Source organism: Canis aureus, chromosome 25, assembly GCF_053574225.1.
Source record: "Canis aureus isolate CA01 chromosome 25, VMU_Caureus_v.1.0, whole genome shotgun sequence".
NCBI lineage: Eukaryota > Metazoa > Chordata > Mammalia > Carnivora > Canidae > Canis > Canis aureus.
The window spans coordinates 41,761,129-41,786,782 of NC_135635.1; positions in this window are offsets into that span (position 1 = coordinate 41,761,129).

The window sequence follows — 25,654 nt, forward strand, 5'->3', positions numbered from 1 at the left end:
TCTCCCACAGAGTTACAAAATCTGGATTACAATTCAATGTCAGAAAGCCAATTCAGAAGCACTATTATACAGCTACTGGTGGCTCTAGAAAAAAGTATAAAGGACTCAAGAGACTTCATGACAGCAGAATTTAGAGCTAGTCAGGCAGAAATTAAAAATCAATTGAATGAGATGCAATCCAAACTAGAAGTCCTAACGACGAGGGTTAACGAGGTGGAAGAACGAGTGAGTGACCTAGAAGACAAGTTGATAGCAAAGAGGGAAACTGAGGAAAAAAGAGACAAACAATTAAAAGACCATGAAGATAGATTAAGGGAAATAAACGACAGCCTGAGAAAGAAAAACCTACGTTTAATTGGGGTTCCCGAGGGCGCCGAAAGGGACAGAGGGCCAGAATATGTATTTGAACAAATTCTAGCTGAAAACTTTCCTAATCTGGGAAGGGAAACAGGCATTCAGATCCAGGAAATAGAGAGATCCCCCCCTAAAATCAATAAAAACCGTTCAACACCTCGACATTTAATTGTGAAGCTTGCAAATTCCAAAGATAAGGAGAAGATCCTTAAAGCAGCAAGAGACAAGAAATCCCTGACTTTTATGGGGAGGAGTATTAGGGTAACAGCAGACCTCTCCACAGAGACCTGGCAGGCCAGAAAGGGCTGGCAGGATATATTCAGGGTCCTAAATGAGAAGAACATGCAACCAAGAATACTTTATCCAGCAAGGCTCTCATTCAAAATGGAAGGAGAGATAAAGAGCTTCCAAGACAGGCAGCAACTAAAAGAATATGTGACCTCCAAACCAGCTCTGCAAGAAATTTTAAGGGGGCCTCTTAAAATTCCCCTTTAAGAAGAAGTTCAGTGGAACAGTCCACAAAAACAAAGACTGAATAGATATCATGATGACACTAAACTCATATCTCTCAATAGTAACTCTGAATGTGAACGGGCTTAATGACCCCATCAAAAGGCGCAGGGTTTCAGACTGGATAAGAAAGCAGGACCCATCTATTTGCTGTCTACAAGAGACTCATTTTAGACAGAAGGACACCTACAGCCTGAAAATAAAAGGTTGGAGACCCATTTACCATTCGAATGGTCCTCAAAAGAAAGCAGGGGTAGCCATCCTTATATCAGATAAACTAAAATTTACCCCGAAGACTGTAGTGAGAGATGAAGAGGGACACTATATCATACTTAAAGGATCTATTCAACAAGAGGACTTAACAATCTTCAATATATATGCTCCGAATGTGGGAGCTGCCAAATATATAAATCAATTATTAACCAAAGTGAAGAAATACTTAGATAATAATACACTTATACTTGGTGACTTCAATCTAGCTCTTTCTATACTCGATAGGTCTTCTAAGCAAAACATCTCCAAAGAAACGAGAGCTTTAAATGATACACTGGACCAGATGGATTTCACAGATATCTACAGAACTTTACATCCAAACTCAACTGAATACACATTCTTCTCAAGCGCACATGGAACTTTCTCCAGAATAGACCACATATTGGGTCACAAATCGGGTCTGAACCGATACCAAAAGATTGGGATTGTCCCCTGCATATTCTCGGACCATAATGCCTTGAAATTAGAACTAAATCACAACAAGAAGTTTGGAAGGACCTCAAACACATGGAGGTTAAGGACCATCCTGCTAAAAGATAAAAGGGTCAACCAGGAAATTAAGGAAGAATTAAAAAGATTCATGGAAACTAATGAGAATGAAGATACAACCGTTCAAAATCTTTGGGATGCAGCAAAAGCAGTCCTAAGGGGGAAATACATCGCAATACAAGCATCCATTCAAAAACTGGAAAGAACTCAAATACAAAAGCTAACCTTACACATAAAGGAGCTAGAGAAAAAACAGCAAATAGATCCTACACCCAAGAGAAGAAGGGAGTTAATAAAGATTCGAGCAGAACTCAACGAAATCGAGACCAGAAGAACTGTGGAACAGATCAACAGAACCAGGAGTTGGTTCTTTGAAAGAATTAATAAGATAGATAAACCATTAGCCAGCCTTATTAAAAAGAAGAGAGAGAAGACTCAAATTAATAAAATCATGAATGAGAAAGGAGAGATCACTACCAACACCAAGGAAATACAAACGATTTTAAAAACATATTATGAACAGCTATACGCCAATAAATTAGGCAATCTAGAAGAAATGGACGCATTCCTGGAAAGCCACAAACTACCAAAACTGGAACAGGAAGAAATAGAAAACCTGAACAGGCCAATAACCAGGGAGGAAATTGAAGCAGTCATCAAAAACCTCCCAAGACACAAGAGTCCAGGGCCAGATGGCTTCCCAGGAGAATTTTATCAAACGTTTAAAGAAGAAATCATACCTATTCTCCTAAAGCTGTTTGGAAAGATAGAAAGAGATGGAGTACTTCCAAATTCGTTCTATGAAGCCAGCATCACCTTAATTCCAAAGCCAGACAAAGACCCCGCCAAAAAGGAGAATTACAGACCAATATCCCTGATGAACATGGATGCAAAAATTCTCAACAAGATACTGGCCAATAGGATCCAACAGTACATTAAGAAAATTATTCACCATGACCAAGTAGGATTTATCCCTGGGACACAAGGCTGGTTCAACACCCGTAAAACAATCAATGTGATTCATCATATCAGCAAGAGAAAAACCAAGAACCATATGATCCTCTCATTAGATGCAGAGAAAGCATTTGACAAAATACAGCATCCATTCCTGATCAAAACTCTTCAGAGTGTAGGGATAGAGGGAACATTCCTCGACATCTTAAAAGCCATCTATGAAAAGCCCACAGCAAATATCATTCTCAATGGGGAAGCACTGGGAGCCTTTCCCCTAAGATCAGGAACAAGACAGGGATGTCCACTCTCACCACTGCTATTCAACATAGTACTGGAAGTCCTAGCCTCAGCAATCAGACAACAAAAAGACATTAAAGGCATTCAAATTGGCAAAGAAGAAGTCAAACTCTCTCTCTTCGCCGATGACATGATACTCTACATAGAAAACCCAAAAGTCTCCACCCCAAGATTGCTAGAACTCATACAGCAATTCGGTAGCATGGCAGGATACAAAATCAATGCCCAGAAGTCAGTGGCATTTCTATACACTAACAATGAGACTGAAGAAAGAGAAATTAAGGAGTCAATCCCATTTACAATTGCACCCAAAAGCATAAGATACCTAGGAATAAACCTCACCAAAGATGTAAAGGATCTATACCCTAAAAACTATAGAACACTTCTGAAAGAAATTGAGGAAGACACAAAGAGATGGAAAAATATTCCATGCTCATGGATTGGCAGAATTAATATTGTGAAAATGTCAATGTTACCCAGGGCAATATACACGTTTAATGCAATCCCTATCAAAATACCATGGACTTTCTTCAGAGAGTTAGAACAAATTATTTTAAGATTTGTGTGGAATCAGAAAAGACCCCGAATAGCCAGGGGAATTTTAAAAAAGAAAACCATATCTGGGGGCATCACAATGCCAGATTTCAGGTTGTACTACAAAGCTGTGGTCATCAAGACAGTGTGGTACTGGCACAAAAACAGACACATAGATCAGTGGAACAGAATAGAGAATCCAGAAGTGGACCCTGAACTTTATGGGCAACTAATATTCGATAAAGGAGGAAAGACTATCCATTGGAAGAAAGACAGTCTCTTCAATAAATGGTGCTGGGAAAATTGGACATCCACATGCAGAAGAATGAAACTAGACCACTCTCTTTCACCATACACAAAGATAAACTCAAAATGGATGAAAGATCTAAATGTGAGACAAGATTCCATCAAAATCCTAGAGAAGAACACAGGCAACACCCTTTTTGAACTCGGCCATAGTAACTTCTTGCAAGATACATCCACAAAGGCAAAAGAAACAAAAGCAAAAATGAACTATTGGGACTTCATCAAGATAAGAAGCTTTTGCACAGCAAAGGATACAGTCAACAAAACTCAAAGACAACCTACAGAATGGGAGAAGATATTTGCAAATGACATATCAGATAAAGGGCTAGTTTCCAAGATCTATAAAGAACTTATTAAACTCAACACCAAAGAAACAAACAATCCAATCATGAAATGGGCAAAAGACATGAACAGAAATCTCACAGAGGAAGACATAGACATGGCCAACATGCATATGAGAAAATGCTCTGCATCACTTGCCATCAGGGAAATACAAATCAAAACTACAATGAGATACCACCTCACACCAGTGAGAATGGGGAAAATTAACAAGGCAGGAAACAACAAATGTTGGAGAGGATGCGGAGAAAAGGGAACCCTCCTACACTGTTGGTGGGAATGTGAACTGGTGCAGCCACTCTGGAAAACTGTGTGGAGGTTCCTCAAACAGTTAAAAATAGACCTGCCCTACGACCCAGCAATTGCACTGTTGGGGATTTACCCCAAAGATACAAATGCAATGAAACGCCGGGACACCTGCACCCCGATGTTTCTAGCAGCAATGGCCACTATAGCCAAACTGTGGAAGGAGCCTCGGTGTCCAACGAAAGATGAATGGATAAAGAAGATGTGGTTTATGTATACAATGGAATATTACTCAGCTATTAGAAATGACAAATACCCACCATTTGCTTCAACGTGGATGGAACTGGAGGGTATTATGCTGAGTGAAGTAAGTCAGTCGGAGAAGGACAAACATTATATGTTCTCATTCATTTGGGGAATATAAATAATAGTGAAAGGGAAAATAAGGGAAGGGAGAAGAAATGTGTGGGAAATATCAGAAAGGGAGACAGAACGTAAAGACTGCTAACTCTGGGAAACGAACTAGGGGTGGTAGAAGGGGAGGAGGGCGGGGGGTGGGAGTGAATGGGTGACGGGCACTGGGTGTTATTCTGTATGTTAGTAAATTGAACACCAATAAAAAAAAAAAAAAAAACAAGAGAAAAAGTCACAAAAGGTGAAGACTGGCGCTATTTTTTCCTGCTTGGGATATGGGTGAGATTCCAGAGGGGCAGCAGTCACTCACCAACACAGAAATTGGTAGAACTAAAAGAGAACGAGTTTGGGGCTTAGACCAAATTAGGGAGTCGCAACAATAGCACTGGACTGCTTGTCCTAAGAACTTTTATTTAAGCCTTTCATATTTAAACCCTGGTTGTTGGATATTGAGCCAAACTCATTCTTCACTGATCCTGATTTTGGTATCCAGGGGTAAACAGAGTCTAAAATGCAGAGCTGGCTGTGTAGAGGAGACACAAATACAGCTTTAAGGGCATCAGTCTAAAGCAAACAAGCCTGTGTTTGTATCCTGGCTCTGCCACTTACTGGCTATGTGACCCCAGACAAATTACTTAACCTTACTTAGTTTCTCAAATCTGGATAGTGGAACCATTTAATTTGTAACATTATTTTGCACATCCAAAAAGAAATGCATGTATATAGCTGAGCATAGTAACTGGCATATAATTGTGTCAATTAGCTGTGCCTCTTTAAAAGCCAAATGTCAGCCAAGGTCCCTCCGCCTCTCTAAGATTCGATTAAACCTGGCATGAACACCTATTCCACAGTCCTGTGAAAATCCAGAGCCTATTTGTGGTAGGTGGACATATAAGGTGGCCCCCAGTTCCCTGCCCCTTGGTATTCATGTCCTCATATAACTCCCTCCCCTTGAGCCTGGGCTGGACTTAGTAATTTGCCTTTAATTGATAAGAGTATGGCAAAATCAAAGTCACTCCTCAGATTAGATTACAGAAGATCCTGACTTCTGCCTTGCTATTAGACTCCACTCCCTTGTCGCGGTTCCTCAAGTTACCATGTTGGAGAGGCCCCCCGTGGCAAGGAACCAGGGGTAGCCTCTAGTCCACAACCAGAGAGGGGCTGAAGACTGGCAACAATTGTGTGAGTTCGGAGGAGGATCTTTCCCCAGGCGACCTTGTGGATGACACCCTAGCTTTGGACGACACCTCTATGGCAACTTGATTGTAAGAGACCCTGAGATAGAGGACTCAGTTGAGCCAGGCCGGGATCCTGACTCCTAGAAAACAGGAGATAATAAAGAATGTGCTGTTTTAACTCACTAAATTTTAGGGTAATTTATTATGCAATAGATGACTAATGACTTCCTCTAGAATCTTGATATTGGTTATATTTCTCTGCTTTATCAATCTAGTGTCTCTGCTCCTTCAGTATTTTCCATAAAAATATCTGGTCAGACCCAAATTTTTTTTTTTAATAAAGATTTTATTTATTCATGAGAGACACAAAGAGAGAGGCAGAGACATAGGCAGAAGGAGAAGCAGGCTCCCGGAGGGATGTGGGACTTGATCCCAGGACCCCGGGATCATGACCTGAGCCAAAGGAAGATGCTCAATCACTGAGCCACCTAGGTGTCCCTGGGCCCAAATATTTTTTGAGTGAGGTATTTTTTTTTAAATTTTTTTATTTATTTATGATAGTCACACACAGTGAGAGAGAGAGAGGCAGAGACATAGGCAGAAGGAGAAGCAGGCTCCATGCACCGGGAGCCCGACGTGGGATTCGATCCTGGGTCTCCAGGATCGCGCCCTGGGCCAAAGGCAGGTGCCAAACCGCTGCGCCACCCAGGGATCCCGAGTGAGGTATTTTTAATGAGGATTTGGAGATAGGGGAAAACTTCATCTCTTCTCTCCTTCTTTCCCTTCATCTGCTCAGAGTGATGGACAAGAGCAAATTCTTTCTTAGACCTGTGCCAAGCAGTTCTACCCGCGTTTTACTCACAGGCCCAAGCACCTATCAAAAAATATGTTTCCTTCCTAGAAGAAATTCTGGAAAATCCAGGTTTTTCCATTTTGTTACATGATGGTATTATTACTGTTGTTGGATCAAAACAAAATGCAGAGGGGCCTTGGGCAAATAGGAGAATAGAAAGCTGAAGTGTGAGACAAATCATTAAACTCAAGGTAAAGGCCAAAGGAAAAAAAAAAAAAGAAAAAAAAAAAAGGCCAAAGGAACCTTCTCTGTACACAGAGAGAGGATTAAAAAAAAAAAAAAAGGTTTTCACTTTAGCAAGAGATAGAGGGGCCAAGATTTCTTTATTGCAAGGCAGTGAGCTACAGGTTAAGTTGTTCAAGTAGCTAGAATCTTTTAGGTGTTGGTTTTTTTGTTTGTTTGTTTTTGAAAGATTTGATTTATATATTCATAAGAGACACACACACAGAGAGGCAGAGACGCAGGCAGAGAGAGGACCAGGCTCCATGCAGAGAGCCCGATGTGGGATTTGATCCCGGGTCTCCAGGATCATGCCCTGGGCCAAAGGCAAGCGCTCAACCGCTGAGCCATTGAGCCACCTAGGAGTTCCAGTTTTGCTCTTTTAAAGGCCAGAGAATGATGTCACCTTCGCAGCAGGTCTGCACCAGCCTCTGAAGAACAAAGTCTTAATTCAAATGTGAAAGATCAGAGAGAAGAATCTCTGGGACCACTCAGCATGCAGCCAGGCCTTGGGCCTGGGTCCCAATGTTGCCTCACTCTTGTGCTGTCCCCTAGACTTTGCTGCCTGACTGGGTTTTAAAGGAGGAGGCCAGAGGAGAATTTCTCCTTATTTTCTTTCTAAAGTTGTTGAGAGGGGGTGAATTAGCAGAATGGAGCCAACTCTAGGAAATGAAAGATTTGGACGTGGTAAATAGGGAAGTACTTATATTGGGTATTTAGGAGTGGTTATCACCTGGAGATTGAACACTAAAATTCTGGGCAAAATGCTAGAGATTGGAACTAAGAGGAGGAGATGGGGGCTGAGTACTCAGGATAAGGAACTGAAGATGGTGTGGTTGTAAATTGGGAACAGTTGGCTTGGGCATATAGTAACCAAACATGACCTCTCTTTTCATGCCCTGGTGTTTTTACCTTACGTCCAAGTTAGTAAGTGGTGGGGCTGGGATGCTCCTCAGACCTCTTGGCCCCAGTCCAGAACATTTTCTGCAAGATATGGGAAGGAATACCAATGCTGTGGACCACTGGTGAGAAATCCAATTGCTCTTTGCACAAAAGAGGAATCACTAGAACACACAGATAATCCCAGACTTACCAAATGTAGGAACTAAGGCAAGTCTTTTACTTTGTTTCCAGATGTCCCCAAAGATTATTCACTTTCCTTTGACTCTCGGAATGCTTCCACTTCCACCCTAACTCTGATTTGATAAGGAAAAAGAAGCAGCCCTCAAATGGAACTCACTATGGACACTGAGCCGGCAACTCTCCTCCTTTCATCATGGGTCTAAAGTGACCTCTCCGCATTTGCTCAGGAGTCCATCTTTCCTGCCTTCTTAGCCACATTGGGACTACTGATGATTTTTCTTCTCTCTTGTTCCTTCAACTTCTTTCTCCCCCTCTAAAGATTTCTCATAAATAGTAAAATATGTTCAACTCTTTCTTCTTTTTTTATTTTTAATTATTTTTCAACTCTTTCTTCTTTTTTTATTTTTTATTTTTGATTATTTTTCAACTCTTTCTTCTATATAAAAACCTTCCCTTGATCCTCCACTCTCCTCTTGTCTTATGTTTCTCTCTCCCTTCACAGCCAACGTTTTTGAAAGAGATGTCTAAATTCATTGGACCCTTTTTTTCATGTCTCATTTATTTCTGAGTGCCTTATAAGGTGGGTTTCATCCCAATCATTTCAGTGAAACTTTCGTCCCCAAGATCACTCTGGACCTCCATGTCACTAATTCTATGGACACTTTCCAGTTCTCTTTTTATTTGACATGTCTTCAACATCTGACACAGCTGTCCATTTGCTCCTGGAAACACTTCTCTCCCTGGCTCCCATGAAAACACCTCCAACACTCAACTGGTTTTCTCCTTTTCTGTTTGTTTTGATCTATGTGCAATTACTCAAACTTATCCACAGAATGGGCTCTGTCGTGGGCTCTTTCCTGCTCTCTGCACACACTTCCTCATGGCTTTATAATAACCTGCCAGTAACTCCAAAATCTATATGTTAAACACAAATTTCTTTCATTGAAATCCAATTGTCCACTAAAATTTTCATTTGGAGCTATCTCTGGAAATTTAAATTCAGCATGTTCAAAATGGAACTCCCCTTTCCCCCAAACCCACTCCCCGTTTTGTGTTTCTCTCTTGCTATGTGACACTAACACCACCTGGGTGTCTAAGCCAGAAACCTACACATCACTCTTGCCTGTTCTTTTTTTCTCATCCTTCACAGCCAATCAGACAGAAAATCCTGTGATTCTAGATCCAGAATATTTTCCAAATGCTTCCATTTCTATCCTTCTCCAGTGCCGCCACCTAAGACCAAGCCACATTGTTCACCTGTGTTATCACAACCATTTTCTAAAAACTGATCTTCCTCCTTGACACTGCTGGTTCTTTTCCATTGATTCTCCATATTGCAGCCAGAATAGTCCTCCTAAAATATAAACCTGGTCATAGATTAAAGCCCTGCAATGGTCTTTCATCCCCATTTTGTCTCCGTAGGCAGCCCTAGAACTTTTCTCATGCTTCAACCTCTACTTTTGCTCATTACTAGCCATGTCCAGCCTCACACTTTATATACATTCTAACCAGTGTTCCCAGATTGGCTACCCATTGGCCCATTAAAACCCACAGGTGTGTTTTATTTGGCACACACAGTATTTTTTTTTAAGTTGAGCCAACATTAAAAATCAGAGAATTTCTCTTAAAAGTCCAGGTTTCCAGATTCTTTTAAAAAATTGGAATATACATTAATACCCCTCCGCCCACCATTCTTGCATATATGTTGGAGCTGAGTACAGCTATCCCTTTAGATGGGGCACGAGTGCTTCCACTCCCTCTTACCTGCCTGAGGTTTAGTCAGAGTACTAAGTTAACATGCACAAATGCAAGTAACTGGAGGGAAGGCATTAAGAGCTATGATAGGGCAGCCCAGGTGGTTCAGCGGTTTAGCGCCGCCTTCAGCCCAAGGCCTGATCCTGGAGACCTGGGATCAAGTCCCATGTCGGGCTTCCCGCATGGGGCCTGCTTCTCCCTCTGCCTGTGTCCCTGTCTCTCTCTCTCTCTGTGTCTCTCACGAATAAATAAATAAAATCTTAAAAAAAAAAAAGAGCTATGATAAATTGTGCATAAAACAGAAATACAGTTGTGGAAGTGCTGATTTCTGCTTAAGAAATCAAGGAAATGGACAGCCCCGGTGGCTTAGCAGTCTAGCGCCGCCTTCAGCCCAGGGCATGATCCTGGAGACCCAGGATTGAGTACCACCTTGGGCTCCCTGCATGGAGCCTGCTTCTCCCTCTGCCTGTGTCTCTGCCTCTCTCTCTCTCTCTCTCTCTCTGTCTCTAATAAATAAATAAAATCTAAAAAACAAACAAACAAAAAAAGTAATCAAGGAAAAGGTACTAAGAGGAAATGATGTATGCACTGCATCTTGTAGGATGGGCAAACTCACCACAATGGAAAACTTGGAAGGATGGCCATGAGGGGAGGTAGCATGAGCCCACCCTAATTCTATGGGTTTCCAAATACATAAAGCATATCTAATAGAACTGAAAGAAGAAGTAGGCAATTCCTCAAGTATTGCCGGAGATTTCCATGCTCCTTTCTTACCAATGCTTGCCCTGGACAAATCATTCAACCTTTTGAGAGTCAGTTTGCTCTTTTCTAAAGTAAGAGAGTGCTATTCCATGCTTACATTTTCAAGCTGTGGGAATGAAATGGACTTGGGAGAACTTAGTAGGCTCTCAAGAGCTTTACACATGTAAGATTGATCCCTTTCCTCCTGGTAATATACAATGTTTTGCTTGTCATCACACAGCAAACACAGTTCAATAAACTCTTGAGTACTTACTTTCTGTGAGGAGCTCTGGTGGATGCTGGGCCCTCTAGAGAGGGCTCAGACAGTGTTAACACCCTCAGGTAGCTCACAGTCTGATACAGAAGGCAGACACTGGTAATTATATGTGGTATATTTACATATTATATATATAATCATATATTTTTAATACAATGTTTATAATTTTTATAAAATGTTATATGTTAATATACATGTTCATACATTATAAATAGTAATTTAATGTGAAACGCTTTAACAAAGAGGGATTCAGAGGGCACCAGACATCACCAACACCTAATATTTCTCCCTTCTTTCTCTCATTCAACAAATCTGTAACTTTTAGGGGTGTTGGAGCCCCTTCTGGGGCTGTACAAATGCTAAGTGAGACTGCCAGGAGCCTTTCATTTGTGGAGCTCACACTCTTGGAGACCGAGTGGAGGAGGTAATGGTGCTGCTCAGATAATAAACAAGTAAATAAGTCCATAAGATCAAATAATGACAGGTCTTTGGAAGAAAATAAGCACGGCAATATAGGAAACAAGAGGGCAGTGTGGGAAGGCAACTCTAGGTAGAGGGGTTGAATGAAACTTCCCTGATAAAGACCTGAAGGGTTTAAGAGTCCAAGAGGTGAGTTGTGGCAGAGGTGGCAGGCATGTGGTGTGTGCTAAGAAGACATGTGGGGAGCTTTTGAGATGGGGATCAGCAACTTCGGCTGTATTCATCATTTTGTATTAATTGTGGTTGGGTTACTAACTTGCAGGAAACATAGCTAGCAGTAAAGCTGTCTCTGCAAACTTGGTGGCGTGGGGGGCATCCCACAAGGCAGGGGCATTTTCTCAGTGGCCCAGATGGGAGCCCCACCTTTGTCAGGGTTCTCAGGAGGAGCAGGGAAGGAGCAGCACATCCAGCCATCCCTGCAAACCAAGCTTAGGGATTGGCACCCAGCCTGAGGGTACCAACCCGGCTCAGTGCTGTGGGTTAAGGAATGATTTGGAGAGGGAGAGGGACATTGCCCCTCTGCTCCTTTTAAGCCCCACGCCTTCATACATTTGCTCCTGTCCTGTTCCCTCAGAAGCGTGTTTCTGTGAGTGCGTGTGTGTGCACGCTCCTGTGTGACTCTTCCGTGAGGTACTTGTATTTAAGCCAAGGATTCCGGAAGACTGGAAACCCTGAAGACCCCAAAGGATTTGAGCTCCAATATATGGAGAGAAAATCCAGGCATCACCAGAAGCGGAGAGCATGTTTTCTTTGGGGGCAGGAGAAAAGAGAGAGGTCCAGCAATGGGCGGCCTGCTGGCAGCCCCGAATAGACTGGGGGCTCTGAAGACGGGGCTCCCAGCCCTGATGCCCCCTCCACGGCGACTCCGGGATTCCCAAGGTTTCCATCCTTCCTCCAGGTAGCTTTCGCCTTGATTCGGGCCTCCTGATTGTGCCTGGGCGCGAAGGAGTTAGCGTCGCGCGCGCGCGCGCGTGCGTGTGTGTGTGTGTGTGTGTGTGTGTGTGTGAGCACGCGGTGGGCACGGGAGCCCTGCGGCGGCGAGCCCGAGTGTGCAGCTCCGCGCACGCCCTCGGGGGGGGGGGGGGGCACGTTTCACAGAAAGTGAACGTCTCGCCAAGGCCGTTTCCGCCGCCGTCTGCGCCCTCCGCCTCCCCGGCAGCCGAGCCCCCGGCCGTGCGCGCCCCTCCCGCGCGGACGGGCCGGCGGGGAGCACGGGGCACCCCTGGGCTCGGATGCCACGCGGATGAGGTCACATCCTCTCCCTCCCGGCCCCTCGGCGGATGAAAGGCGAGAGCGGACGGAAATGCACGCGGCGCGGGAAGGCCGGGCTTGGCGTGGCGGCCGGATTACATAATGAGAGCGGGGCCGCCGCCTCCGGAGGCCGGGGCCGGGGCCGGGGCCGGGGCGCGGGCTGGGGGCGCGGGCTGGGGGGGCCCCGCGCCTTCTCTCAGCCCCTTGGGCGGCCCGGGAAGCACGACAGAGGGAAGCCTTCTCGCCAAAAGGGTGTGAAATGGGGGAAGGAGGGGCCACCGAGGGGACCCTGCTTCGCACCGGGGACAGCGCTGGGGCTCAGCGTCGCCCAACTGGGATCCTCCGAAGACAGCCCTAGGGAGGGAGGGAGGGCCCTGGAGGGAGAGCAGTGGGCACCCTTTGCAACCCCCTCCAAGAGCGTTTCCAACCCGTCTGAAAACGACCCATTTTAAGCATCCAGAATTTCTCATTCTAACTTTAAATAGCTGTCAACCTTTTTTTTTTTAATAGTTGTCAATCTTGAAACTCTTGTCCTATTGGCATTTCATTGACATTTTAACATATTTGTAAAATATGGTTGCATCACTTAAAAATGTAGCACATAGAATCAAGCTACTTGACCCAGGTCATCATTCATTTAAAAAATACATTTATAAATTTTAAAGGTCAAAAGGTGTACCTAGTTCTCTTTTCTCCTTGAGCCCCACAGAATTTTATCTGCACACGACTATTTTTATGGCTGAATAGTTTTCATTGATCATCCTGTTCTGTTTCTCTACCACAAAAGTATGTATGTAGGTTGAAATGAAATTTTCTCTCTGACTTTACATAATCGACATATTTTTGTAATTATTACAAAAATAATTACAGAAATGATAGTTTTATTGGTAGTTAATTGGAAATTTCTATTCTCAATTAACCCACGTATCTGAGGATGAGTATTATGTGATTCAACATCTATTCCATTCTGATGTTTCACTTTTATGGACGTTCTGTTCACATAAAAAGTAGATGACAAGGGAAGAAGTTTTATTATGGCAGAGTCATTCAGTCCTTCAAATGAGTTCCAAGTTATTTGCCCAAACATCACATAGTGATGTGTCATCAAAACTATGTTTTGTCAGTTGATGATTTATCAACTGATAATTTATGTCCCCCACCAATTTGTTGAAAACGATTAAATAAAAGCCATTTGGCCTCTGAGTGGATTTGTTATTCAGATACTAGTGTCATTTTTTTTGGACTTCTGGGAATTCAACTACAGCTTTACCCCAACATGTTCAATGACTGTAAATTATACCTGTTATTCTTTCACTTAAAGGCAGCTTGTTCAACCAGATAAACTCAGAGACCTTCGGAAAATGGAAATATTGGTTAACTTTGGTTGTCTTTGCCAATAAATACATCTTAGAGTTAAAATGCTTTTATTTTGTCACTTGCTTTACATCTATTTTCATCAGAACCTCAGTAGCACAGATCAATCTGACTCACCTTGTGGAAAACATTTAATGGATCACCCATCAGCCAAATCAGACAGCCTTCTGTCAGAAAGAGCTCGCTGTCATTTCTCCATTTGGGGAACCCTTTTGGCAACATTGTCATTTCTGAATTTTAGGGGAGGGGGTAAGAAATGACAAGTTGCGTGGATGAAAGATGAAGGTGGCACCTGTTGTATCCCCCACTGAGGCTCTCTGGGCTTTGCTCTCACAGGACTGTCCTTCAGAAGATACACAGCCTTGGCTACTGTGGGACAGAAGGGGTCATTCAAAGAAAGTCACTATCAATCCAGAGCCACTCTGCAGTATGTTTGAACATCCCATCATTGGCCCAGATATCCCATTTGTAAGACTGAGTTTTGTCCTTGACAAAAACACGTATGAAACAGAAAGGGGGGGGGGCACTTGACGCCCCCTGAGGTTTTAATGCACAGGAACGAGACAGCGCCTGTGTTTGTGGACGGAGACAACACGGAGGCAGGAGAGGTGGGAGAAGGCACCCAGCCACGGAGGGGGGCCCTCACTGCGGCTCCTTCTTTTCTCTCTCTGGTCTTCTTCTTCTTCTTCTTCTTCTTCTTCTTCTTCTTCTTCTTCTTCTTTTCTTTTAAAGATTTTATTTATTTATTCACGAGATACACAGAGAGAGAGGCAGAGACACAGGAGGAGGGAGAAGCAGGCCCCATGCAGGGAGCCCGACGCGGGACTCGATCCCGTTTCCCAGGATCACGCCCTGGGCCGAAGGCGGCGCTAACCCGCGGCCACCCGGGCTGCCCTCTCTCTGGTGTTCTTACACCCTTCCCCTCCGCTCCTTCTACACCAATTTGGCCTGAGCTCCAAGTTCCATAACCTTTCATGTCCTCCCCACGGCGACTTTCCAGCCGAGCTTGCTGGCTCCCCTACCCGTTCTCTACACGGCTGTGGAGTAGTTTGCTAAAATGCCAGTGGGACCAGGTTACTTGCCCTCACCCACAGGAGAGAGTCCCAGTTCCCTCTTGCGCAGTGCTGGGACTCTGCCCGCCTCTCTGGTGTCATGCCTTCTCTCTCCGGCATCCCATCGTGTGTCCTAGTGAGGGAAAGTAGGACTTCCTACGGTGACCGCCACATCTTACAATGACACATGCACTGAGCAGCCCCTGTTTTAGGCCCGACAGAGTTGATGCTCACACACAGAACATTATTTGAGGGCTATAGGGAGATCTGACTATTCTCACGGGCTACACTGGCGACATTACACTTTCATTCCTTTGACGTCAGGCCTCACTGTCATCAGTTGCCTTCTTTCAAAATTCACATATCCCGGAGAGAGACAATGCGTGCTGTCACCAACACTGCACGTCAGAGGGGATGAACTGTCTCCCAGGCATTGCCCAGACAATCAGCTGAGAGGAGAGGTGGGGTGCAGTCGAAAGAGGGGAAAATGATTTTGGAACATGCACTGCTGTGTGGTCCAGGGTGGAGCACCATGTCTGGCAGCAAGAACACCCACGGGGGAGAGTGATAGACCCCTAGGAGGGCCTTAGCCAAAGGGGACCTTTACCTGCTACTTGTCACATTTATTTTTGCATCTGATTACTTTGATATTATTGAGAGTAGACATTGTTGTCACAGTAAGCCTTCCAGACAGGAACTTATGTCCAGCCCATTCTCTGTCCTACAGAGTGACAACGAGATTGAATCATCTTAAAGAGAGTATCTCTCCACTGGTTTCCTTAGCAGAGCAGTCCTGGGGACAGGCCAGGCAAGCCCCAGTAAGGGATGATACTCTGTAATGGGTGTTCCAACATTAGTAACATGTAACAAAACTTTTTTTTTTTTTTTTTAGCGATGACTCGTCATAGGCACAGTAATATATGTGGTGAGAATACTTTGATGAGCCACTTGGTGGATATCTGTGTAGGTAAAAGCTCAAGAGATATACTCAAAGCCCAAGTAGCAACTAGTAGCCTCTAATCTGCCTTCATGGAAGGTGTTGTTGATGACAATAGTCTCCCCATTGTCCACATTTGTGCATTCTGCAGTTTTGGTCAACTGTCATCCAGAAGCAGATGATCATCCTTCTGACAGCCTAACACCATGGCACAGTACCTATGTCATTCACCTCACTTGTCTCACCAGGTTGGTGGTGTCTCATCTCTCACATCATCACAAGAGGAAAAAGGGTAAGTAAGGACAGTACAGTAAGATACTTTGACAGAGAGAGACCACATTCATATCACTTTTATTGCAGCATATTATTATAATTATTCTGTTTTATTATTAGTTATTGCTATGGGTCTCTTGCTGTGCCTAATTTATAAATTAAACTCTATCCCAGGTATGTGTATATAGGAGAAAAACCATGGTATATGTGGGGCTTAGTACTAGGGGGCTTGGAATGTATCCCAAGTGGATAAGAGAAGACTCTTGTACTCAGCTCTTCCTGGTGGGGGTGTGCAAGTATGGGGCCAGAGCTGAATTATTCAGAGTGATGGACAGCTCTCCCCCACCCTAGTTTTACTGACATATAGTTGACATACAACAGTGTGGAAGTTTCGCGTGTCCATCATGATTTGATACTCATATGCTGCAAAAAAATTTCCACTGTAGCATTAGTTAACATTTCTATCATGCCACAGAATTAATCATTTATGTGTGTGTAGTGAAAACTTTTCATATTTACTCTCTTCGCAACTTTCAAGTATATAATACAGTATTATCAACTATCATTGCCATGCTGTACATTAGATTCTTAGAAATTATTTATCATGTAACTAGAAACTTTGTATTCTTTGACCAACATCTCCCCACTTCCCTCACCCACCAGTCCCCAGTAATCACTACTTTATTGTATTTCTGTGAGTTTGGCTTTTTCAGATTCCACATATAAGTGTGATCACACATATTTGTCTTTCTCTGATGGACAGTACCTTTACTGCATCCCCCCAGGAAGCATCTTGCACCTTTAAACAAATATTGAACATCTTTTGGATAAATCTGATCTTTCTTGTTCTTGGCTAAATAGTAAGCATTTTAGGGCAGATTCTAGCCCCTGCTAGGGAGATCCGTCGTGTAGAGTAGTAAATTCAATTCTTAGGCTGTTATTAGTAGGCTAATTTGGCATGATTTAAATCCTGCCGTCCAGTATGGCTTTATCAGCAGTCAAGATAGAATTCTGATATCTGTTTGTTTGAGTGTAATATTTAATCTCTCAGTTTAGAACTAGGGCAGGGAAAGGGGAGTGTTGTATATTTGCCCCCTGTATTAGTTTCCTAAGGCTACCATAACAAATTACTACAAGCTGACTGGTTTAAACGGATAGAAATTTATTCTCTCCCAGTTCTGGAGGTCACAAGGCTGAAATCAAAGCTTTGGCAGGGCCACACTCCCTCTGAAGGCTCTAGGAGAGAATCTTTCCTTGCTTCTTCCAGTGTCTTCTGGTGTTTCTTGATTTGTGGCATTATGCCTCTGCCTCCATCTTCACATGCCTTCTTCCCTATATTTCTTCCTTGGTGTCTGTGTCTCAAAACTTCTTTTTTCTTTCTTTCTTTCTTTCTTTCTTTCTTTCTTTCTTTCTTTCTTTCTTTCTTTCTCTCTTTTTTAACTTCTTCTCTTTCTTATAAGGACACCAGTCATTGGATTTAGGAAGTACTATAAAATGGGAATTATTTCATCTCGGGATCTTAATTATATCTACAAAGACTCTATTTCCAAATAAGATCATATTCATAAATATTTGGGGTTAAGACTTGTACATATCATTTTAGGGGACATAATCCATCCACTATACTCCTCCAAACTCTAACATCTCAGTAAGGAGTAAAGAACATTGAAAAATGGATAACAACTGTCATTTCTGGGGTACATGACATGTGTGGATGGGGACTCTGGGCATGGCCAGGAGGCAAGGCTTTTGCAACTGAACAGTCAGGGTTTTGACCTGGGCAATTGGAAGTACTGTTTACATGATGTCATCCAGCTGTTTTTGATGGCTGTGCTATTGGCTTTTTAAGAAAAAAACTTTTTTAAAAAAAGATTTTATTTATTTGAGAGAGACAGAACACATGCACAAGCAGGGCTGGAGAGGTGTGGACAGAGGGAGAGGGAGAAGCAGGCTCCTCACTGAGCAGGGATCCTGATCTGGGGCTCAATCTCAGGACCCTGGGATCATGACCTGAGGTGAAAGGCAGATGCTTAACCGACTAAGACACCTAGGCGCCCCCCAAAATGAACTTTTTGTTTAGGTACTCATATCACAGGTGGAAATTATGATGAATTTTTACAAACTGAGCACTCTTATGTAACCAGCACCTGGATCAAGAAATAGAACATCAGAGATGCCTGGGTGGCTCAGCAGCTGAGCATCTGCCTTTGACCCAGGGCGTGATCCTGGAGTCCCAGGATCAAGTCGCGCGTTGGGCTCCCTGCATGGAGCCTGCTTCTCCCTCTGCCTGTATCTCTGCCTCTCTCTCTCTCTCTCTGTGCCTCTCATGAATAAATAAATAAAATCTTTTTAAAAAAAGAACATTACCAGTACCCCCAGAAACCCCATCATGCCAGTTACTACCTGCCAAACACCAAATTCTGGCTTCTGATGGTGTAAAGATTGTTTCTGTGCTTCTGTAGTTTATATAAATACAGTCAGACAGTACAAACTTCTCTGTGTCTATCTTCTTTCACTCCGCTTATATTTGTGAAATCACCCATATTGTCATGATGAATAAAGTTGGGTATTGTCACTCATTCTCATTGCTTTGTAGCACAATTGGCTTTTAATAGGGATAGCCTGGGCAGGTGGCATCAGGTTTTATTAAGAATGGACCACGGAGGGATCCCTGGGTGGCGCAGTGGTTTAGCGCCTGCCTTTGGCCCAGGGCCTGATCCTGGAGACACGGGATCGAATCTCACATCGGGCTCCTGGTGCATGGAGCCTGCTTCTCCCTCTGCCTATGTCTCTGCCTCTCTCTTTCTCTTTCTCTCTGTGTGACTATCATAAATAAATAAAAATTAAAAAAAAAAAAAGAATGGACCACGGAGTACATTACCTTTGTGAGTCACAAGCAAGTGGCTATTTTACACAAGCATAGAGGCAAGCTGGATCCTAGAAAGTAGGGTGGCTTTCAGATGGACTTAGGAACCAGGAATAGCAAGGATTTGATTAAGAGGAGGCATTAAGGAGGATTAAGAAGGAAAAAAGGATTGGATTAAAGAGAAATGAGAGCATTTCATGAAGTTTTTTAGGTGTGAGGGAGCAGGGCAATTTTACTATGTTCCTCAGCAAGATCTTCAAGCCAAGAGTCCAGGACCTTAAAGTGAGCTTCCATAAATTTTGCAGACTAGCCATGAATTTTGCATTTTAGTGTGTTAGTGGCAGATATCTTTAGGTAAAATGAGGTAAACTACCCCAAATTCTGTCCTATTTCTTATACTGCTTTGAATGTTCTTTAGAAGCAAGAGAGAGGGCTGCAGAGGAACTAGCTTTAAATTCCTATAACTTGCCCACAAGTTCAAGAGAAACCCTCATCCTGTGATCTCAAGGTGGTTCCAGATTTGTTACTTATACATACTCTGACTGTAGCTCTAAATATCAGGACCCAAATTGTGGCTTCCCTTACAGAAAGATAGTAGAATTTATTGAGAAAGAGAAAGAAATGAGGTCCTTTATCACGAAGAGAATGCTATCTTCTAAATTTGTGGTAGAGAAATAGATCTATATTATTGAAATACTAAGGTTAATTGTTCTTAAAGAGGGAAATTGAGGCGATGGATATATTTTAGATATGCCTAAACAAAAACAGTGTTTGGATTCTGGTGAAGTCCAACAGAAGAAGAGAAGCAAATTTTTGCAAAAGGCAGACTGGAATTACTTTTGCAGGGGCAGCCAGGATCCAGGAAAATTTGAGAAGTGTCTGTCTTAGATCTACAGGGAGAAGGACAACAAAGTAAGAGCGCATTGTAAAAATGATTGGCAACTGCTCCTTGAAAGATGGGACAAATATTCAAAATGGTTACCAATGTGCAGACAAATTTACAATGAAAAACCAGAAACAACAGTTTAAAATCCTAAAAATATCATTCCATGAACTTTACTGTACAACCCAAGAAATACCTAAGCGTGAAGGAATACCTGCAAATTTATGAAGTCTAGTTTCTCAAAGAAAGCTCAGGAAAAATGAGATGTTGTAAAGTGTAGCCAGGCAGGACAGACAGACCAGCCCAGTCTGCAGTGAATCCTGGGTTGGTAGGAGGAGACCTTTGAGTGGGATTTTCCAATGCAGTAAGGTGAGGGTGTGCAAGATTTGTCCAAGCAGTGTTTGCTCTTGCAGACCAGAATTAAGGATTTCATACCATTACGGGAAGCTTCATAAGAAAAAAGTTAGGGCACCTGGGTGGCTCAGTGGTTGAGCATCTGCCTTCGGCTCAGGGCGTGATCCCTGGGTCCTGGGACTGAGTCCTGCATCAGGTTCCCTACAAGGAGCCTGTTTCTCCCTCTGCCTGTGTCTCTCATGAATAAATAAAATCTTAAAAAAAAACTGTTGGAGGATTATGTTTAGAAAATAGTCATTGGAAAACAAAAGAAAGAGTTGGGCTGTTTTTTGTTTTTGTTTTGAAATAAAGTGACCAACTTAAAAAAACAGGTTAAATTAAACTGTTTTTCACACAAAGCTGATCCTTCCTGAAAGAAGTGCGGGGTAATCCAGAGGAAGACTGTACTAGTGCAGATCTCACCCCAGCAGAAAAAGATATGACAGAAAGACATGATATCTAAAGGGCTGAACAGTTTTTTAAAACTCCATAAAGGGATCCCTGGGTGGCTCAGTGGGTTAACACCTGCCTTCAGCCCTGAGCGTGATCCTGGAGTCCTGGGTCGAGTCCCACATCAGACTCCCTGAATGGAGCCTGCTTCTCCCTCTGCCTGTGTCTCTGCCTCTCTCTCTCTCTCTCTCTTCTCTCTCTCTGTGTCTCTCATGAATAAATAATAAAAAAAAAACTTTAAAAAAATCCATAAACAGTAAGAGGCACCTGCAGAACCAGAATCATCAATATAGCTTTAATTCAGGATTCATCCATTTGTTCCAAATGGAAGATGGGGTGAAGTATTTCTGAGGAGACAGGTCAGAGGTCTTAGCACCTCCACAGCAGGAGGTAATGGACACCCTCAGTGGGATGTTCCCCCAAATGTCTGCCCACAACAGAGAATGGAGGCTCTCATGCTCAAGGAGGTGCTGGAGCCCCAAAAGAAATGGCCATTAGGAGGTTTTGACAATTTTAGCTGGGAAAGGAAGATACCTCAGGTAAAAAGACCTGGTGATTGCAATAGTTAAGCTTAGTGGGAAAGTAGTGAAGTTTCAAATTCATTATCTCAGGGAAGAGACATCATGCATGGTGTCCCTCACCTCACTATGGGACCTGCATAGTGGCAAAGGGAACTTCTCAAGGGGAGATTTGACCCTGTTGAGCTTAGGTGGATTCCAGATTCCAGGCTAACATTGCCTAATGAATATCCTGACAGAATGGAAGATATTCTTACTCTGTGTCTTCTTTTCCTCACATTCGCTGGGCCCCTTCCATGGTCTTTGCAGCACCCCACATGCAAGAGTTTTTCCTGTAATAATTGTTTCAGGAGCTAGGAGTTCATTGTGTACCTGGCACAGCATTATTCTGTTGGGTTCACCATGTTAATTAGCTCTTTGGATCTTTTAAGATGAGGTTCATGAGAGACTTGGTCACCACCATTTCTGAGGAACGTCACTCACTCCCACCAGAGACAGTCCAGGCTGTGGCTGCTGAAGGAACCCTAACTCCACCTACACACTCAGACTTCTCTCACCTGAGCAGAATCAGAAACTGGGAGAGACTTCAGTTCATCCAAACTTTAAAACTTCAGACTTGGGACTTCATGTGATTTTTAAAAATTTTATCTTATTTTTTAAATTTATTTTTTATTTTTTCTTTAAGCAGTTTCTACACCAATGTGGGGCTTGAACTCATGACCCTGAGATCAAGAGTCAGGCTCTTTTGACTGAGCCAACCAGGTGCCCCCACAGTGTGATTAATTTAGATCCAAAAAGACTTGCAAAACTAACAATACACTAATTCAGGAGATTTACATGGCCAGTGAAATTATAATGAAATATTTATTTAATGGGTACTTATTCTATTATTTTAAAAAATATCTGACATACTACACACATTTTATGTGATTTTAGATTTTAATTTTTTTGAACTTCACTGGGTAAGATTTGACCATTAGATTTTAACGTGTCCCAGAGAAATTCACAGTGGGAATAGATTTATGTATTTATTTATTCATTATTTATTTATATTCATATGAACCCATGAACATTTATCCTACTCAATTTTACTGGTTATAATATATACCTATCATTATTTCATTACTCAATGTTTACAGATCCATACCGATATTAATAAATAATTAAATAAACATTTACATCAATAGACAAAAAAATAACAGCTCTTTCTCAGTATCATTCCAATTAACAAATGTAGAAGGAATGAGAGAAATAGAAACCACAGTTTGGCAACATCACATTAAAAACTGTGGCGGGGGATCCCTGGGTGGCGCAGCGGTTTGGCGCCTGCCTTTGGCCCAGGGCGCGATCCTGGAGACCCAGGATCGAATCCCACATCGGGCTCCCGGTGCATGGAGCCTGCTTCTCCCTCTGCCTATGTCTCGGCCCCTCTCTCTCTCTCTCTCTCTCTCTGTGTGTGACTATCATAAATAAATAAAAAATAAATAAATTAATTAAAAAAAATAAAAACTGTGGCGGGTATTAATCATCAATTGGTACTGAAAGTGCAAGTTGCAAATATGATGGAAAAAAGGATATTTGCATAGTATCAAAGCATTTCCTCACAAGATGTTTATTAATTATGAAGGAAAAACAATAAATTTACAGTGGAGAAACCTAGCAGACATTATTTTAACCAAGTGGTCAAAGTTGACATCATCAATAATGAGAAATATTGACATCATATAGATCCTGATATGATGCATTAGGAAGAATACAGCATCATATCTGTGTTAGTCTCATCAAAAATATATAACCTAAATCTAATTTTGAGGAAACATCAGACAAATCCAAACAGAAGGACATTCTGCAAAATAACCAGCCAATACTTTTCAAAAGTGTCAAGGTCATGAAACTAAAAAAAGAAAAATACCAAGGAACTATACGGATTAAGGAGATTAAGGAGACATGATAACTAAATGCAAATAAATGCAACCTAGGAGCTAGGATTGATCTTGGACCCAAAGACAGGCATTAGTGAAATAAACTGGTGAAGTTTGAATAGGTCTGGGATTAAATGATAGAGTTGTATCAATGTACATTTCCTGGTTCTGACCAATAGACTGCAGTTATTTAAGTTCTTAATAGTTGGGAACGCGGGGTGAAGGGTAGAAGGGAACTCTGTACTCTTTTTGCCACTTTCTTGAGTCCAAAATTATTTTGAAATGAAAAGTTAAAAAAAGGATGAAAACAGAGTCTCTTAAGCATCATTTGAGACAGAAGAATTGATCAATCCTCCTTTGTGCCTGTTCTCCATCTTGTCATGTCATATTTTTGCATGGTATTGATGACACTTCATTGTACTTAGTTGCTTACTTGTTGGTCTACCCCAAATTCTTTTATGCACGCAGGGATGTTATTTTTTATCTTTGAATCTTCAGCACATATAAAAGTGATAAATACGTACAAGGAACTAAAAAACACATTAATTCTTTAAACAATTTTTTTTCTTTTGAGAGGGAGCAGAAGGAGAGGGAGAGAACCCCAAGCAGGCTCTACACTTACCATGGAGCCCAATGCAGGGCTTAATACCACAACCCTGAGATCACAGCTGGAGCTCAAGTCATGAGTTGGATGACCAACCTACTGAGCCACCCAGGTGCCCCTCATTCAACCACTTTTATGTGCCAGATCTTATGCTAGGGCCATGACACACAGTGATGGACTTCTCTCAAGTGGCTTCCAGTCTAGGTTGAATCAGACTAATCCAGAGAGAACTCTAACAGTGTATGATGGGTGAATGAAGGCTGCCATGTTTGTCCATGACTGGAATACTGGGGAGAGTTTCCCCAAGGAAGTCACAGTTAGGACATCACTGAGAAGTAGTCAAGAATTACACAGCCAAGACAGGGTAGAGAAAGAATATTCCAAGCTGGAAAACAAAACAAAACCAAAAAATGTGCAAAGGTCCACAGGTGAAAGAGAGCAGAGAACTTAGGAAACTGCACATCTGACTGCAGGTGCAGGATCCAGGGAAAGGAGAGGGATGGCAATGATAAGGCTGAGTAGGTATCACAGCTGGGTCACAGAGGGTCTTGTGTACCAGCATGGGAGGTTTGCCCTGTAAGAGAATGACTCAGTGAGGTTTCTATCACAAAAGGAATACTCTGGGATCCCTGGGTGGCGCAGCGGTTTGGTGCCTGCCTTTGGCCCAGGGCGCGATCCTGGAGACCCGGGATCGAATCCCACGTCGGGGTCCCAGTGTATGGAGCCTGCTTCTCCCTCTGCCTATGTCTCTGCCTCTCTCTCTCTCTCTGTGTGACTATCATAAATAAATAAAAAATTAAAAAAAAAACAAAAAAACAAAAAAACAAAAAGGAATACTCTGTCTACATGTAGAGAGTGATTGGGGCCCAACTTGGAGGCAATGGGCCAGTTGGGAAGCTGTTTTATGGTCGATTGATATGCATAGTGAGAGGGTAACAAATAAAAAGCACAACTCCCAAGCTTCCGGCTTAGACAACTGTAGAAGACATATGGCTACACTCAGAAGGGAAAGAAGACAGAACAGTGGTAGCTAGCAGTTACTGTGTGCTCTCAGGCCATGCCAGCAACTATGCTATGAAGTGTTTCCCACCTTCTGATTTCAGTTGCTATGTCTCCAAACTCAATTTTCAAAAGACCGAATCAGAGGTCTACCTCTGCTCCAATCAACTCATATTGGTATTCTCTTCACTGTGCCTGGGGGCAGAGGTAGAACAGGATTAAGGAAAATGTCAGGGTTCCCTGGTACAAATAAGGTTACCTGGATGTATCCCATCCAGGGGGAGGTGGGAACAGATTCTCAGAAATGAGGGTGGGATATATGTAGGAAGACTTCTCAGGAAGTAAGTGTGTCCAGGTGGGAGTCAAATAGCTGCATTTGATGCTCAGAGGAGAGATGTGAGCTCCAGATGTTTATATTTGGGAATCTTCAGGGGCACCTGGATGGTGCAGTCAGTTAGGCATCTGACTCTTGGTTTTGGTTCAAGCCATGATCTCAGGATGGAGATCCATTCCTGTACTAGGCTCCAAGCTCATCGTAGAGTCTGCCTGAGATTCTTTCCCCATCTCCTTCTGCCCCTCACACTTGTACTCTCTTTCTCTCCCCCTTAAGTAAATAAATCTCTTTCTTTCTCTCTTTTTTTAAAAGACTTTATTTATTTATTCATGAGAGACACAGGCAGAGAGAGAGAGAGGCAGAGACACAGGCAGAGGGAGAAGCAGGCTCCACGCAGGGAGCCCGATGTGGGACTTGATCCTGGGACTCCAGGACCACGCCATGGGCCAAAGACAGGCTCTAAGCCACTGAGCCGCCCAGGAATCCCCAATAAATC